Source organism: Clavelina lepadiformis, chromosome 4 (assembly GCF_947623445.1).
Source record: "Clavelina lepadiformis chromosome 4, kaClaLepa1.1, whole genome shotgun sequence".
In the NCBI taxonomy this organism is placed as follows: Eukaryota; Metazoa; Chordata; class Ascidiacea; order Aplousobranchia; family Clavelinidae; genus Clavelina; species Clavelina lepadiformis.
In genome coordinates this window covers 17,118,841-17,132,043 of record NC_135243.1, presented here as the reverse complement: position 1 = coordinate 17,132,043, position 13,203 = coordinate 17,118,841, and the positions used below count along the sequence as shown (strand labels likewise).

The following is a 13,203-nucleotide window of genomic DNA, read 5'->3' as shown; positions in this document are numbered from 1 at the left end:
GAGGTCGAGGAGGATTTTGAGAAGAATAAAAAGAGTCCGGGAAGATGTAGAGGTATCGCTTCTCGGCTCTCAAGAGCTAAGATCAAGTGTAGTATCTGTTCTTCTCAGTTTAATCCCTGGGACGCAGTTCATTGAACTGCTCTTCGATTAAACGGATTTTTGAACGGTGAACGACGCTAGGCGCTTGCGCCTGCTCGTTTGAGGGTTGTGCAGCTATTGCAGTACCTGCTGCTTCGGCCCATCTCCCACCCTGGTGGGATACTCTTGTTTGTATTAAAGTAGTCTGAAGAAAAGAAGAAGAAGAGGAGGAGGAGGAAAAAAAAAAAAAAAAAAAAAAGACGATGGGCGGATGGATTGATCGATGATCGACTAATGTCTATGGGATAAATGTTGTACACCTGCGTCACCGGTAAAATGAGAAATTGACTGTCGGCCCTGTGTGACAGCAGGAATGGTTTGATAAAATGGATAAATCCCCGATTTATCTTGTGAAAGTTTCTTCAAGTCAACTGTGCTGCTGCTGCTGTTACTACATTTGTTGTGAGTACTAATGAAAGCGATCGTTTTAGGGTATTTCCCAGTTTGATAGCAAAAAGCTGAAAAATGCAAGAAATGGCCTCCACGGGATAGACACAAAATATCTCCACTGTCACGGTCCAATAACCATCAAGCAGCAAATCATGTGACTGGGCGGCGGCCAGAAGATTGTCGTCTGTCTGCTGGCTGGTTGAGTTCGTCAGTTTGGCGTCTTGTGGCGGGCGATATAGGAACGTTTGGAGGTCGAGGAGGATTTTGAGAAGAATAAAAAGAGTCCGGGAAGATGTAGAGGTATCGCTTCTCGGCTCTCAAGAGCTAAGATCAAGTGTAGTATCTGTTCTTCTCAGTTTAATCCCTGGGACGCAGTTCATTGAACTGCTCTTCGATTAAACGGATTTTTGAACGGTGAACGACGCTAGGCGCTTGCGCCTGCTCGTTTGAGGGTTGTGCAGCTATTGCAGTACCTGCTGCTTCGGCCCATCTCCCACCCTGGTGGGATACTCTTGTTTGTATTAAAGTAGTCTGAAGAAAAGAAGAAGAAGAGGAGGAGGAGGAAAAAAAAAAAAAAAAAAAAAAGACGATGGGCGGATGGATTGATCGATGATCGACTAATGTCTATGGGATAAATGTTGTACACCTGCGTCACCGGTAAAATGAGAAATTGACTGTCGGCCCTGTGTGACAGCAGGAATGGTTTGATAAAATGGATAAATCCCCGATTTATCTTGTGAAAGTTTCTTCAAGTCAACTGTGCTGCTGCTGCTGTTACTACATTTGTTGTGAGTACTAATGAAAGCGATCGTTTTAGGGTATTTCCCAGTTTGATAGCAAAAAGCTGAAAAATGCAAGAAATGGCCTCCACGGGATAGACACAAAATATCTCCACTGTCACGGTCCAATAACCATCAAGCAGCAAATCATGTGACTGGGCGGCGGCCAGAAGATTGTCGTCTGTCTGCTGGCTGGTTGAGTTCGTCAGTTTGGCGTCTTGTGGCGGGCGATATAGGAACGTTTGGAGGTCGAGGAGGATTTTGAGAAGAATAAAAAGAGTCCGGGAAGATGTAGAGGTATCGCTTCTCGGCTCTCAAGAGCTAAGATCAAGTGTAGTATCTGTTCTTCTCAGTTTAATCCCTGGGACGCAGTTCATTGAACTGCTCTTCGATTAAACGGATTTTTGAACGGTGAACGACGCTAGGCGCTTGCGCCTGCTCGTTTGAGGGTTGTGCAGCTATTGCAGTACCTGCTGCTTCGGCCCATCTCCCACCCTGGTGGGATACTCTTGTTTGTATTAAAGTAGTCTGAAGAAAAGAAGAAGAAGAGGAGGAGGAGGAAAAAAAAAAAAAAAAAAAAAAGACGATGGGCGGATGGATTGATCGATGATCGACTAATGTCTATGGGATAAATGTTGTACACCTGCGTCACCGGTAAAATGAGAAATTGACTGTCGGCCCTGTGTGACAGCAGGAATGGTTTGATAAAATGGATAAATCCCCGATTTATCTTGTGAAAGTTTTCTTCAAGTCAACTGTGCTGCTGCTGCTGTTACTACATTTGTTGTGAGTACTAATGAAAGCGATCGTTTTAGGGTATTTCCCAGTTTGATAGCAAAAAGCTGAAAAATGCAAGAAATGGCCTCCACGGGATAGACACAAAATATCTCCACTGTCACGGTCCAATAACCATCAAGCAGCAAATCATGTGACTGGGCGGCGGCCAGAAGATTGTCGTCTGTCTGCTGGCTGGTTGAGTTCGTCAGTTTGGCGTCTTGTGGCGGGCGATATAGGAACGTTTGGAGGTCGAGGAGGATTTTGAGAAGAATAAAAAGAGTCCGGGAAGATGTAGAGGTATCGCTTCTCGGCTCTCAAGAGCTAAGATCAAGTGTAGTATCTGTTCTTCTCAGTTTAATCCCTGGGACGCAGTTCATTGAACTGCTCTTCGATTAAACGGATTTTTGAACGGTGAACGACGCTAGGCGCTTGCGCCTGCTCGTTTGAGGGTTGTGCAGCTATTGCAGTACCTGCTGCTTCGGCCCATCTCCCACCCTGGTGGGATACTCTTGTTTGTATTAAAGTAGTCTGAAGAAAAGAAGAAGAAGAGGAGGAGGAGGAAAAAAAAAAAAAAAAAAAAAAGACGATGGGCGGATGGATTGATCGATGATCGACTAATGTCTATGGGATAAATGTTGTACACCTGCGTCACCGGTAAAATGAGAAATTGACTGTCGGCCCTGTGTGACAGCAGGAATGGTTTGATAAAATGGATAAATCCCCGATTTATCTTGTGAAAGTTTCTTCAAGTCAACTGTGCTGCTGCTGCTGTTACTACATTTGTTGTGAGTACTAATGAAAGCGATCGTTTTAGGGTATTTCCCAGTTTGATAGCAAAAAGCTGAAAAATGCAAGAAATGGCCTCCACGGGATAGACACAAAATATCTCCACTGTCACGGTCCAATAACCATCAAGCAGCAAATCATGTGACTGGGCGGCGGCCAGAAGATTGTCGTCTGTCTGCTGGCTGGTTGAGTTCGTCAGTTTGGCGTCTTGTGGCGGGCGATATAGGAACGTTTGGAGGTCGAGGAGGATTTTGAGAAGAATAAAAAGAGTCCGGGAAGATGTAGAGGTATCGCTTCTCGGCTCTCAAGAGCTAAGATCAAGTGTAGTATCTGTTCTTCTCAGTTTAATCCCTGGGACGCAGTTCATTGAACTGCTCTTCGATTAAACGGATTTTTGAACGGTGAACGACGCTAGGCGCTTGCGCCTGCTCGTTTGAGGGTTGTGCAGCTATTGCAGTACCTGCTGCTTCGGCCCATCTCCCACCCTGGTGGGATACTCTTGTTTGTATTAAAGTAGTCTGAAGAAAAGAAGAAGAAGAGGAGGAGGAGGAAAAAAAAAAAAAAAAAAAAAAGACGATGGGCGGATGGATTGATCGATGATCGACTAATGTCTATGGGATAAATGTTGTACACCTGCGTCACCGGTAAAATGAGAAATTGACTGTCGGCCCTGTGTGACAGCAGGAATGGTTTGATAAAATGGATAAATCCCCGATTTATCTTGTGAAAGTTTCTTCAAGTCAACTGTGCTGCTGCTGCTGTTACTACATTTGTTGTGAGTACTAATGAAAGCGATCGTTTTAGGGTATTTCCCAGTTTGATAGCAAAAAGCTGAAAAATGCAAGAAATGGCCTCCACGGGATAGACACAAAATATCTCCACTGTCACGGTCCAATAACCATCAAGCAGCAAATCATGTGACTGGGCGGCGGCCAGAAGATTGTCGTCTGTCTGCTGGCTGGTTGAGTTCGTCAGTTTGGCGTCTTGTGGCGGGCGATATAGGAACGTTTGGAGGTCGAGGAGGATTTTGAGAAGAATAAAAAGAGTCCGGGAAGATGTAGAGGTATCGCTTCTCGGCTCTCAAGAGCTAAGATCAAGTGTAGTATCTGTTCTTCTCAGTTTAATCCCTGGGACGCAGTTCATTGAACTGCTCTTCGATTAAACGGATTTTTGAACGGTGAACGACGCTAGGCGCTTGCGCCTGCTCGTTTGAGGGTTGTGCAGCTATTGCAGTACCTGCTGCTTCGGCCCATCTCCCACCCTGGTGGGATACTCTTGTTTGTATTAAAGTAGTCTGAAGAAAAGAAGAAGAAGAGGAGGAGGAGGAAAAAAAAAAAAAAAAAAAAAAAGACGATGGGCGGATGGATTGATCGATGATCGACTAATGTCTATGGGATAAATGTTGTACACCTGCGTCACCGGTAAAATGAGAAATTGACTGTCGGCCCTGTGTGACAGCAGGAATGGTTTGATAAAATGGATAAATCCCCGATTTATCTTGTGAAAGTTTCTTCAAGTCAACTGTGCTGCTGCTGCTGTTACTACATTTGTTGTGAGTACTAATGAAAGCGATCGTTTTAGGGTATTTCCCAGTTTGATAGCAAAAAGCTGAAAAATGCAAGAAATGGCCTCCACGGGATAGACACAAAATATCTCCACTGTCACGGTCCAATAACCATCAAGCAGCAAATCATGTGACTGGGCGGCGGCCAGAAGATTGTCGTCTGTCTGCTGGCTGGTTGAGTTCGTCAGTTTGGCGTCTTGTGGCGGGCGATATAGGAACGTTTGGAGGTCGAGGAGGATTTTGAGAAGAATAAAAAGAGTCCGGGAAGATGTAGAGGTATCGCTTCTCGGCTCTCAAGAGCTAAGATCAAGTGTAGTATCTGTTCTTCTCAGTTTAATCCCTGGGACGCAGTTCATTGAACTGCTCTTCGATTAAACGGATTTTTGAACGGTGAACGACGCTAGGCGCTTGCGCCTGCTCGTTTGAGGGTTGTGCAGCTATTGCAGTACCTGCTGCTTCGGCCCATCTCCCACCCTGGTGGGATACTCTTGTTTGTATTAAAGTAGTCTGAAGAAAAGAAGAAGAAGAGGAGGAGGAGGAAAAAAAAAAAAAAAAAAAAAAGACGATGGGCGGATGGATTGATCGATGATCGACTAATGTCTATGGGATAAATGTTGTACACCTGCGTCACCGGTAAAATGAGAAATTGACTGTCGGCCCTGTGTGACAGCAGGAATGGTTTGATAAAATGGATAAATCCCCGATTTATCTTGTGAAAGTTTCTTCAAGTCAACTGTGCTGCTGCTGCTGTTACTACATTTGTTGTGAGTACTAATGAAAGCGATCGTTTTAGGGTATTTCCCAGTTTGATAGCAAAAAGCTGAAAAATGCAAGAAATGGCCTCCACGGGATAGACACAAAATATCTCCACTGTCACGGTCCAATAACCATCAAGCAGCAAATCATGTGACTGGGCGGCGGCCAGAAGATTGTCGTCTGTCTGCTGGCTGGTTGAGTTCGTCAGTTTGGCGTCTTGTGGCGGGCGATATAGGAACGTTTGGAGGTCGAGGAGGATTTTGAGAAGAATAAAAAGAGTCCGGGAAGATGTAGAGGTATCGCTTCTCGGCTCTCAAGAGCTAAGATCAAGTGTAGTATCTGTTCTTCTCAGTTTAATCCCTGGGACGCAGTTCATTGAACTGCTCTTCGATTAAACGGATTTTTGAACGGTGAACGACGCTAGGCGCTTGCGCCTGCTCGTTTGAGGGTTGTGCAGCTATTGCAGTACCTGCTGCTTCGGCCCATCTCCCACCCTGGTGGGATACTCTTGTTTGTATTAAAGTAGTCTGAAGAAAAGAAGAAGAAGAGGAGGAGGAGGAAAAAAAAAAAAAAAAAAAAAAGACGATGGGCGGATGGATTGATCGATGATCGACTAATGTCTATGGGATAAATGTTGTACACCTGCGTCACCGGTAAAATGAGAAATTGACTGTCGGCCCTGTGTGACAGCAGGAATGGTTTGATAAAATGGATAAATCCCCGATTTATCTTGTGAAAGTTTCTTCAAGTCAACTGTGCTGCTGCTGCTGTTACTACATTTGTTGTGAGTACTAATGAAAGCGATCGTTTTAGGGTATTTCCCAGTTTGATAGCAAAAAGCTGAAAAATGCAAGAAATGGCCTCCACGGGATAGACACAAAATATCTCCACTGTCACGGTCCAATAACCATCAAGCAGCAAATCATGTGACTGGGCGGCGGCCAGAAGATTGTCGTCTGTCTGCTGGCTGGTTGAGTTCGTCAGTTTGGCGTCTTGTGGCGGGCGATATAGGAACGTTTGGAGGTCGAGGAGGATTTTGAGAAGAATAAAAAGAGTCCGGGAAGATGTAGAGGTATCGCTTCTCGGCTCTCAAGAGCTAAGATCAAGTGTAGTATCTGTTCTTCTCAGTTTAATCCCTGGGACGCAGTTCATTGAACTGCTCTTCGATTAAACGGATTTTTGAACGGTGAACGACGCTAGGCGCTTGCGCCTGCTCGTTTGAGGGTTGTGCAGCTATTGCAGTACCTGCTGCTTCGGCCCATCTCCCACCCTGGTGGGATACTCTTGTTTGTATTAAAGTAGTCTGAAGAAAAGAAGAAGAAGAGGAGGAGGAGGAAAAAAAAAAAAAAAAAAAAAAGACGATGGGCGGATGGATTGATCGATGATCGACTAATGTCTATGGGATAAATGTTGTACACCTGCGTCACCGGTAAAATGAGAAATTGACTGTCGGCCCTGTGTGACAGCAGGAATGGTTTGATAAAATGGATAAATCCCCGATTTATCTTGTGAAAGTTTCTTCAAGTCAACTGTGCTGCTGCTGCTGTTACTACATTTGTTGTGAGTACTAATGAAAGCGATCGTTTTAGGGTATTTCCCAGTTTGATAGCAAAAAGCTGAAAAATGCAAGAAATGGCCTCCACGGGATAGACACAAAATATCTCCACTGTCACGGTCCAATAACCATCAAGCAGCAAATCATGTGACTGGGCGGCGGCCAGAAGATTGTCGTCTGTCTGCTGGCTGGTTGAGTTCGTCAGTTTGGCGTCTTGTGGCGGGCGATATAGGAACGTTTGGAGGTCGAGGAGGATTTTGAGAAGAATAAAAAGAGTCCGGGAAGATGTAGAGGTATCGCTTCTCGGCTCTCAAGAGCTAAGATCAAGTGTAGTATCTGTTCTTCTCAGTTTAATCCCTGGGACGCAGTTCATTGAACTGCTCTTCGATTAAACGGATTTTTGAACGGTGAACGACGCTAGGCGCTTGCGCCTGCTCGTTTGAGGGTTGTGCAGCTATTGCAGTACCTGCTGCTTCGGCCCATCTCCCACCCTGGTGGGATACTCTTGTTTGTATTAAAGTAGTCTGAAGAAAAGAAGAAGAAGAGGAGGAGGAGGAAAAAAAAAAAAAAAAAAAAAGACGATGGGCGGATGGATTGATCGATGATCGACTAATGTCTATGGGATAAATGTTGTACACCTGCGTCACCGGTAAAATGAGAAATTGACTGTCGGCCCTGTGTGACAGCAGGAATGGTTTGATAAAATGGATAAATCCCCGATTTATCTTGTGAAAGTTTCTTCAAGTCAACTGTGCTGCTGCTGCTGTTACTACATTTGTTGTGAGTACTAATGAAAGCGATCGTTTTAGGGTATTTCCCAGTTTGATAGCAAAAAGCTGAAAAATGCAAGAAATGGCCTCCACGGGATAGACACAAAATATCTCCACTGTCACGGTCCAATAACCATCAAGCAGCAAATCATGTGACTGGGCGGCGGCCAGAAGATTGTCGTCTGTCTGCTGGCTGGTTGAGTTCGTCAGTTTGGCGTCTTGTGGCGGGCGATATAGGAACGTTTGGAGGTCGAGGAGGATTTTGAGAAGAATAAAAAGAGTCCGGGAAGATGTAGAGGTATCGCTTCTCGGCTCTCAAGAGCTAAGATCAAGTGTAGTATCTGTTCTTCTCAGTTTAATCCCTGGGACGCAGTTCATTGAACTGCTCTTCGATTAAACGGATTTTTGAACGGTGAACGACGCTAGGCGCTTGCGCCTGCTCGTTTGAGGGTTGTGCAGCTATTGCAGTACCTGCTGCTTCGGCCCATCTCCCACCCTGGTGGGATACTCTTGTTTGTATTAAAGTAGTCTGAAGAAAAGAAGAAGAAGAGGAGGAGGAGGAAAAAAAAAAAAAAAAAAAAAAGACGATGGGCGGATGGATTGATCGATGATCGACTAATGTCTATGGGATAAATGTTGTACACCTGCGTCACCGGTAAAATGAGAAATTGACTGTCGGCCCTGTGTGACAGCAGGAATGGTTTGATAAAATGGATAAATCCCCGATTTATCTTGTGAAAGTTTCTTCAAGTCAACTGTGCTGCTGCTGCTGTTACTACATTTGTTGTGAGTACTAATGAAAGCGATCGTTTTAGGGTATTTCCCAGTTTGATAGCAAAAAGCTGAAAAATGCAAGAAATGGCCTCCACGGGATAGACACAAAATATCTCCACTGTCACGGTCCAATAACCATCAAGCAGCAAATCATGTGACTGGGCGGCGGCCAGAAGATTGTCGTCTGTCTGCTGGCTGGTTGAGTTCGTCAGTTTGGCGTCTTGTGGCGGGCGATATAGGAACGTTTGGAGGTCGAGGAGGATTTTGAGAAGAATAAAAAGAGTCCGGGAAGATGTAGAGGTATCGCTTCTCGGCTCTCAAGAGCTAAGATCAAGTGTAGTATCTGTTCTTCTCAGTTTAATCCCTGGGACGCAGTTCATTGAACTGCTCTTCGATTAAACGGATTTTTGAACGGTGAACGACGCTAGGCGCTTGCGCCTGCTCGTTTGAGGGTTGTGCAGCTATTGCAGTACCTGCTGCTTCGGCCCATCTCCCACCCTGGTGGGATACTCTTGTTTGTATTAAAGTAGTCTGAAGAAAAGAAGAAGAAGAGGAGGAGGAGGAAAAAAAAAAAAAAAAAAAAAAGACGATGGGCGGATGGATTGATCGATGATCGACTAATGTCTATGGGATAAATGTTGTACACCTGCGTCACCGGTAAAATGAGAAATTGACTGTCGGCCCTGTGTGACAGCAGGAATGGTTTGATAAAATGGATAAATCCCCGATTTATCTTGTGAAAGTTTCTTCAAGTCAACTGTGCTGCTGCTGCTGTTACTACATTTGTTGTGAGTACTAATGAAAGCGATCGTTTTAGGGTATTTCCCAGTTTGATAGCAAAAAGCTGAAAAATGCAAGAAATGGCCTCCACGGGATAGACACAAAATATCTCCACTGTCACGGTCCAATAACCATCAAGCAGCAAATCATGTGACTGGGCGGCGGCCAGAAGATTGTCGTCTGTCTGCTGGCTGGTTGAGTTCGTCAGTTTGGCGTCTTGTGGCGGGCGATATAGGAACGTTTGGAGGTCGAGGAGGATTTTGAGAAGAATAAAAAGAGTCCGGGAAGATGTAGAGGTATCGCTTCTCGGCTCTCAAGAGCTAAGATCAAGTGTAGTATCTGTTCTTCTCAGTTTAATCCCTGGGACGCAGTTCATTGAACTGCTCTTCGATTAAACGGATTTTTGAACGGTGAACGACGCTAGGCGCTTGCGCCTGCTCGTTTGAGGGTTGTGCAGCTATTGCAGTACCTGCTGCTTCGGCCCATCTCCCACCCTGGTGGGATACTCTTGTTTGTATTAAAGTAGTCTGAAGAAAAGAAGAAGAAGAGGAGGAGGAGGAAAAAAAAAAAAAAAAAAAAAAGACGATGGGCGGATGGATTGATCGATGATCGACTAATGTCTATGGGATAAATGTTGTACACCTGCGTCACCGGTAAAATGAGAAATTGACTGTCGGCCCTGTGTGACAGCAGGAATGGTTTGATAAAATGGATAAATCCCCGATTTATCTTGTGAAAGTTTCTTCAAGTCAACTGTGCTGCTGCTGCTGTTACTACATTTGTTGTGAGTACTAATGAAAGCGATCGTTTTAGGGTATTTCCCAGTTTGATAGCAAAAAGCTGAAAAATGCAAGAAATGGCCTCCACGGGATAGACACAAAATATCTCCACTGTCACGGTCCAATAACCATCAAGCAGCAAATCATGTGACTGGGCGGCGGCCAGAAGATTGTCGTCTGTCTGCTGGCTGGTTGAGTTCGTCAGTTTGGCGTCTTGTGGCGGGCGATATAGGAACGTTTGGAGGTCGAGGAGGATTTTGAGAAGAATAAAAAGAGTCCGGGAAGATGTAGAGGTATCGCTTCTCGGCTCTCAAGAGCTAAGATCAAGTGTAGTATCTGTTCTTCTCAGTTTAATCCCTGGGACGCAGTTCATTGAACTGCTCTTCGATTAAACGGATTTTTGAACGGTGAACGACGCTAGGCGCTTGCGCCTGCTCGTTTGAGGGTTGTGCAGCTATTGCAGTACCTGCTGCTTCGGCCCATCTCCCACCCTGGTGGGATACTCTTGTTTGTATTAAAGTAGTCTGAAGAAAAGAAGAAGAAGAGGAGGAGGAGGAAAAAAAAAAAAAAAAAAAAAAGACGATGGGCGGATGGATTGATCGATGATCGACTAATGTCTATGGGATAAATGTTGTACACCTGCGTCACCGGTAAAATGAGAAATTGACTGTCGGCCCTGTGTGACAGCAGGAATGGTTTGATAAAATGGATAAATCCCCGATTTATCTTGTGAAAGTTTCTTCAAGTCAACTGTGCTGCTGCTGCTGTTACTACATTTGTTGTGAGTACTAATGAAAGCGATCGTTTTAGGGTATTTCCCAGTTTGATAGCAAAAAGCTGAAAAATGCAAGAAATGGCCTCCACGGGATAGACACAAAATATCTCCACTGTCACGGTCCAATAACCATCAAGCAGCAAATCATGTGACTGGGCGGCGGCCAGAAGATTGTCGTCTGTCTGCTGGCTGGTTGAGTTCGTCAGTTTGGCGTCTTGTGGCGGGCGATATAGGAACGTTTGGAGGTCGAGGAGGATTTTGAGAAGAATAAAAAGAGTCCGGGAAGATGTAGAGGTATCGCTTCTCGGCTCTCAAGAGCTAAGATCAAGTGTAGTATCTGTTCTTCTCAGTTTAATCCCTGGGACGCAGTTCATTGAACTGCTCTTCGATTAAACGGATTTTTGAACGGTGAACGACGCTAGGCGCTTGCGCCTGCTCGTTTGAGGGTTGTGCAGCTATTGCAGTACCTGCTGCTTCGGCCCATCTCCCACCCTGGTGGGATACTCTTGTTTGTATTAAAGTAGTCTGAAGAAAAGAAGAAGAAGAGGAGGAGGAGGAAAAAAAAAAAAAAAAAAAAAAGACGATGGGCGGATGGATTGATCGATGATCGACTAATGTCTATGGGATAAATGTTGTACACCTGCGTCACCGGTAAAATGAGAAATTGACTGTCGGCCCTGTGTGACAGCAGGAATGGTTTGATAAAATGGATAAATCCCCGATTTATCTTGTGAAAGTTTCTTCAAGTCAACTGTGCTGCTGCTGCTGTTACTACATTTGTTGTGAGTACTAATGAAAGCGATCGTTTTAGGGTATTTCCCAGTTTGATAGCAAAAAGCTGAAAAATGCAAGAAATGGCCTCCACGGGATAGACACAAAATATCTCCACTGTCACGGTCCAATAACCATCAAGCAGCAAATCATGTGACTGGGCGGCGGCCAGAAGATTGTCGTCTGTCTGCTGGCTGGTTGAGTTCGTCAGTTTGGCGTCTTGTGGCGGGCGATATAGGAACGTTTGGAGGTCGAGGAGGATTTTGAGAAGAATAAAAAGAGTCCGGGAAGATGTAGAGGTATCGCTTCTCGGCTCTCAAGAGCTAAGATCAAGTGTAGTATCTGTTCTTCTCAGTTTAATCCCTGGGACGCAGTTCATTGAACTGCTCTTCGATTAAACGGATTTTTGAACGGTGAACGACGCTAGGCGCTTGCGCCTGCTCGTTTGAGGGTTGTGCAGCTATTGCAGTACCTGCTGCTTCGGCCCATCTCCCACCCTGGTGGGATACTCTTGTTTGTATTAAAGTAGTCTGAAGAAAAGAAGAAGAAGAGGAGGAGGAGGAAAAAAAAAAAAAAAAAAAAAAGACGATGGGCGGATGGATTGATCGATGATCGACTAATGTCTATGGGATAAATGTTGTACACCTGCGTCACCGGTAAAATGAGAAATTGACTGTCGGCCCTGTGTGACAGCAGGAATGGTTTGATAAAATGGATAAATCCCCGATTTATCTTGTGAAAGTTTCTTCAAGTCAACTGTGCTGCTGCTGCTGTTACTACATTTGTTGTGAGTACTAATGAAAGCGATCGTTTTAGGGTATTTCCCAGTTTGATAGCAAAAAGCTGAAAAATGCAAGAAATGGCCTCCACGGGATAGACACAAAATATCTCCACTGTCACGGTCCAATAACCATCAAGCAGCAAATCATGTGACTGGGCGGCGGCCAGAAGATTGTCGTCTGTCTGCTGGCTGGTTGAGTTCGTCAGTTTGGCGTCTTGTGGCGGGCGATATAGGAACGTTTGGAGGTCGAGGAGGATTTTGAGAAGAATAAAAAGAGTCCGGGAAGATGTAGAGGTATCGCTTCTCGGCTCTCAAGAGCTAAGATCAAGTGTAGTATCTGTTCTTCTCAGTTTAATCCCTGGGACGCAGTTCATTGAACTGCTCTTCGATTAAACGGATTTTTGAACGGTGAACGACGCTAGGCGCTTGCGCCTGCTCGTTTGAGGGTTGTGCAGCTATTGCAGTACCTGCTGCTTCGGCCCATCTCCCACCCTGGTGGGATACTCTTGTTTGTATTAAAGTAGTCTGAAGAAAAGAAGAAGAAGAGGAGGAGGAGGAAAAAAAAAAAAAAAAAAAAAAGACGATGGGCGGATGGATTGATCGATGATCGACTAATGTCTATGGGATAAATGTTGTACACCTGCGTCACCGGTAAAATGAGAAATTGACTGTCGGCCCTGTGTGACAGCAGGAATGGTTTGATAAAATGGATAAATCCCCGATTTATCTTGTGAAAGTTTCTTCAAGTCAACTGTGCTGCTGCTGCTGTTACTACATTTGTTGTGAGTACTAATGAAAGCGATCGTTTTAGGGTATTTCCCAGTTTGATAGCAAAAAGCTGAAAAATGCAAGAAATGGCCTCCACGGGATAGACACAAAATATCTCCACTGTCACGGTCCAATAACCATCAAGCAGCAAATCATGTGACTGGGCGGCGGCCAGAAGATTGTCGTCTGTCTGCTGGCTGGTTGAGTTCGTCAGTTTGGCGTCTTGTGGCGGGCGATATAGGAACGTTTGGAGGTCGAGG

The 13,203-nt window shown here is 45.0% G+C and overlaps 17 non-coding genes across 17 annotated transcripts; all 17 read left to right on the top strand.

The window, feature by feature from the left end:
• Nucleotides 1-54: 54 nt before the first annotated feature.
• On the top strand, nucleotides 55-247 carry LOC143457576 (U2 spliceosomal RNA). The gene has a single exon (XR_013117266.1). It is a non-coding gene; the product is annotated as a U2 spliceosomal RNA (small nuclear RNA).
• A 583-nt stretch (nucleotides 248-830) lies between these two features.
• Nucleotides 831-1,023, top strand: LOC143457575 (U2 spliceosomal RNA). Its single transcript, XR_013117265.1, has one exon. It is a non-coding gene; the product is annotated as a U2 spliceosomal RNA (small nuclear RNA).
• Nucleotides 1,024-1,606: 583 nt separating this feature from the next.
• Nucleotides 1,607-1,799, top strand: LOC143457574 (U2 spliceosomal RNA). Its single transcript, XR_013117264.1, has one exon. It is a non-coding gene; the product is annotated as a U2 spliceosomal RNA (small nuclear RNA).
• A 584-nt stretch (nucleotides 1,800-2,383) lies between these two features.
• LOC143457573 (U2 spliceosomal RNA) lies at nucleotides 2,384-2,576 on the top strand. The gene has a single exon (XR_013117263.1). It is a non-coding gene; the product is annotated as a U2 spliceosomal RNA (small nuclear RNA).
• Nucleotides 2,577-3,159: 583 nt separating this feature from the next.
• LOC143457572 (U2 spliceosomal RNA) lies at nucleotides 3,160-3,352 on the top strand. Its single transcript, XR_013117262.1, has one exon. It is a non-coding gene; the product is annotated as a U2 spliceosomal RNA (small nuclear RNA).
• Nucleotides 3,353-3,935: 583 nt separating this feature from the next.
• LOC143457570 (U2 spliceosomal RNA) lies at nucleotides 3,936-4,128 on the top strand. The gene has a single exon (XR_013117261.1). It is a non-coding gene; the product is annotated as a U2 spliceosomal RNA (small nuclear RNA).
• Nucleotides 4,129-4,712: 584 nt separating this feature from the next.
• Nucleotides 4,713-4,905, top strand: LOC143457569 (U2 spliceosomal RNA). Its single transcript, XR_013117260.1, has one exon. It is a non-coding gene; the product is annotated as a U2 spliceosomal RNA (small nuclear RNA).
• A 583-nt stretch (nucleotides 4,906-5,488) lies between these two features.
• On the top strand, nucleotides 5,489-5,681 carry LOC143457568 (U2 spliceosomal RNA). The gene has a single exon (XR_013117259.1). It is a non-coding gene; the product is annotated as a U2 spliceosomal RNA (small nuclear RNA).
• A 583-nt stretch (nucleotides 5,682-6,264) lies between these two features.
• On the top strand, nucleotides 6,265-6,457 carry LOC143457566 (U2 spliceosomal RNA). The gene has a single exon (XR_013117257.1). It is a non-coding gene; the product is annotated as a U2 spliceosomal RNA (small nuclear RNA).
• A 583-nt stretch (nucleotides 6,458-7,040) lies between these two features.
• LOC143457565 (U2 spliceosomal RNA) lies at nucleotides 7,041-7,233 on the top strand. The gene has a single exon (XR_013117256.1). It is a non-coding gene; the product is annotated as a U2 spliceosomal RNA (small nuclear RNA).
• A 582-nt stretch (nucleotides 7,234-7,815) lies between these two features.
• Nucleotides 7,816-8,008, top strand: LOC143457564 (U2 spliceosomal RNA). The gene has a single exon (XR_013117255.1). It is a non-coding gene; the product is annotated as a U2 spliceosomal RNA (small nuclear RNA).
• A 583-nt stretch (nucleotides 8,009-8,591) lies between these two features.
• On the top strand, nucleotides 8,592-8,784 carry LOC143457563 (U2 spliceosomal RNA). Its single transcript, XR_013117254.1, has one exon. It is a non-coding gene; the product is annotated as a U2 spliceosomal RNA (small nuclear RNA).
• A 583-nt stretch (nucleotides 8,785-9,367) lies between these two features.
• On the top strand, nucleotides 9,368-9,560 carry LOC143457562 (U2 spliceosomal RNA). Its single transcript, XR_013117253.1, has one exon. It is a non-coding gene; the product is annotated as a U2 spliceosomal RNA (small nuclear RNA).
• A 583-nt stretch (nucleotides 9,561-10,143) lies between these two features.
• On the top strand, nucleotides 10,144-10,336 carry LOC143457561 (U2 spliceosomal RNA). Its single transcript, XR_013117252.1, has one exon. It is a non-coding gene; the product is annotated as a U2 spliceosomal RNA (small nuclear RNA).
• A 583-nt stretch (nucleotides 10,337-10,919) lies between these two features.
• On the top strand, nucleotides 10,920-11,112 carry LOC143457560 (U2 spliceosomal RNA). Its single transcript, XR_013117251.1, has one exon. It is a non-coding gene; the product is annotated as a U2 spliceosomal RNA (small nuclear RNA).
• A 583-nt stretch (nucleotides 11,113-11,695) lies between these two features.
• On the top strand, nucleotides 11,696-11,888 carry LOC143457559 (U2 spliceosomal RNA). Its single transcript, XR_013117250.1, has one exon. It is a non-coding gene; the product is annotated as a U2 spliceosomal RNA (small nuclear RNA).
• A 583-nt stretch (nucleotides 11,889-12,471) lies between these two features.
• On the top strand, nucleotides 12,472-12,664 carry LOC143457558 (U2 spliceosomal RNA). Its single transcript, XR_013117249.1, has one exon. It is a non-coding gene; the product is annotated as a U2 spliceosomal RNA (small nuclear RNA).
• The last annotated feature ends 539 nt before the right edge of the window (nucleotides 12,665-13,203 follow it).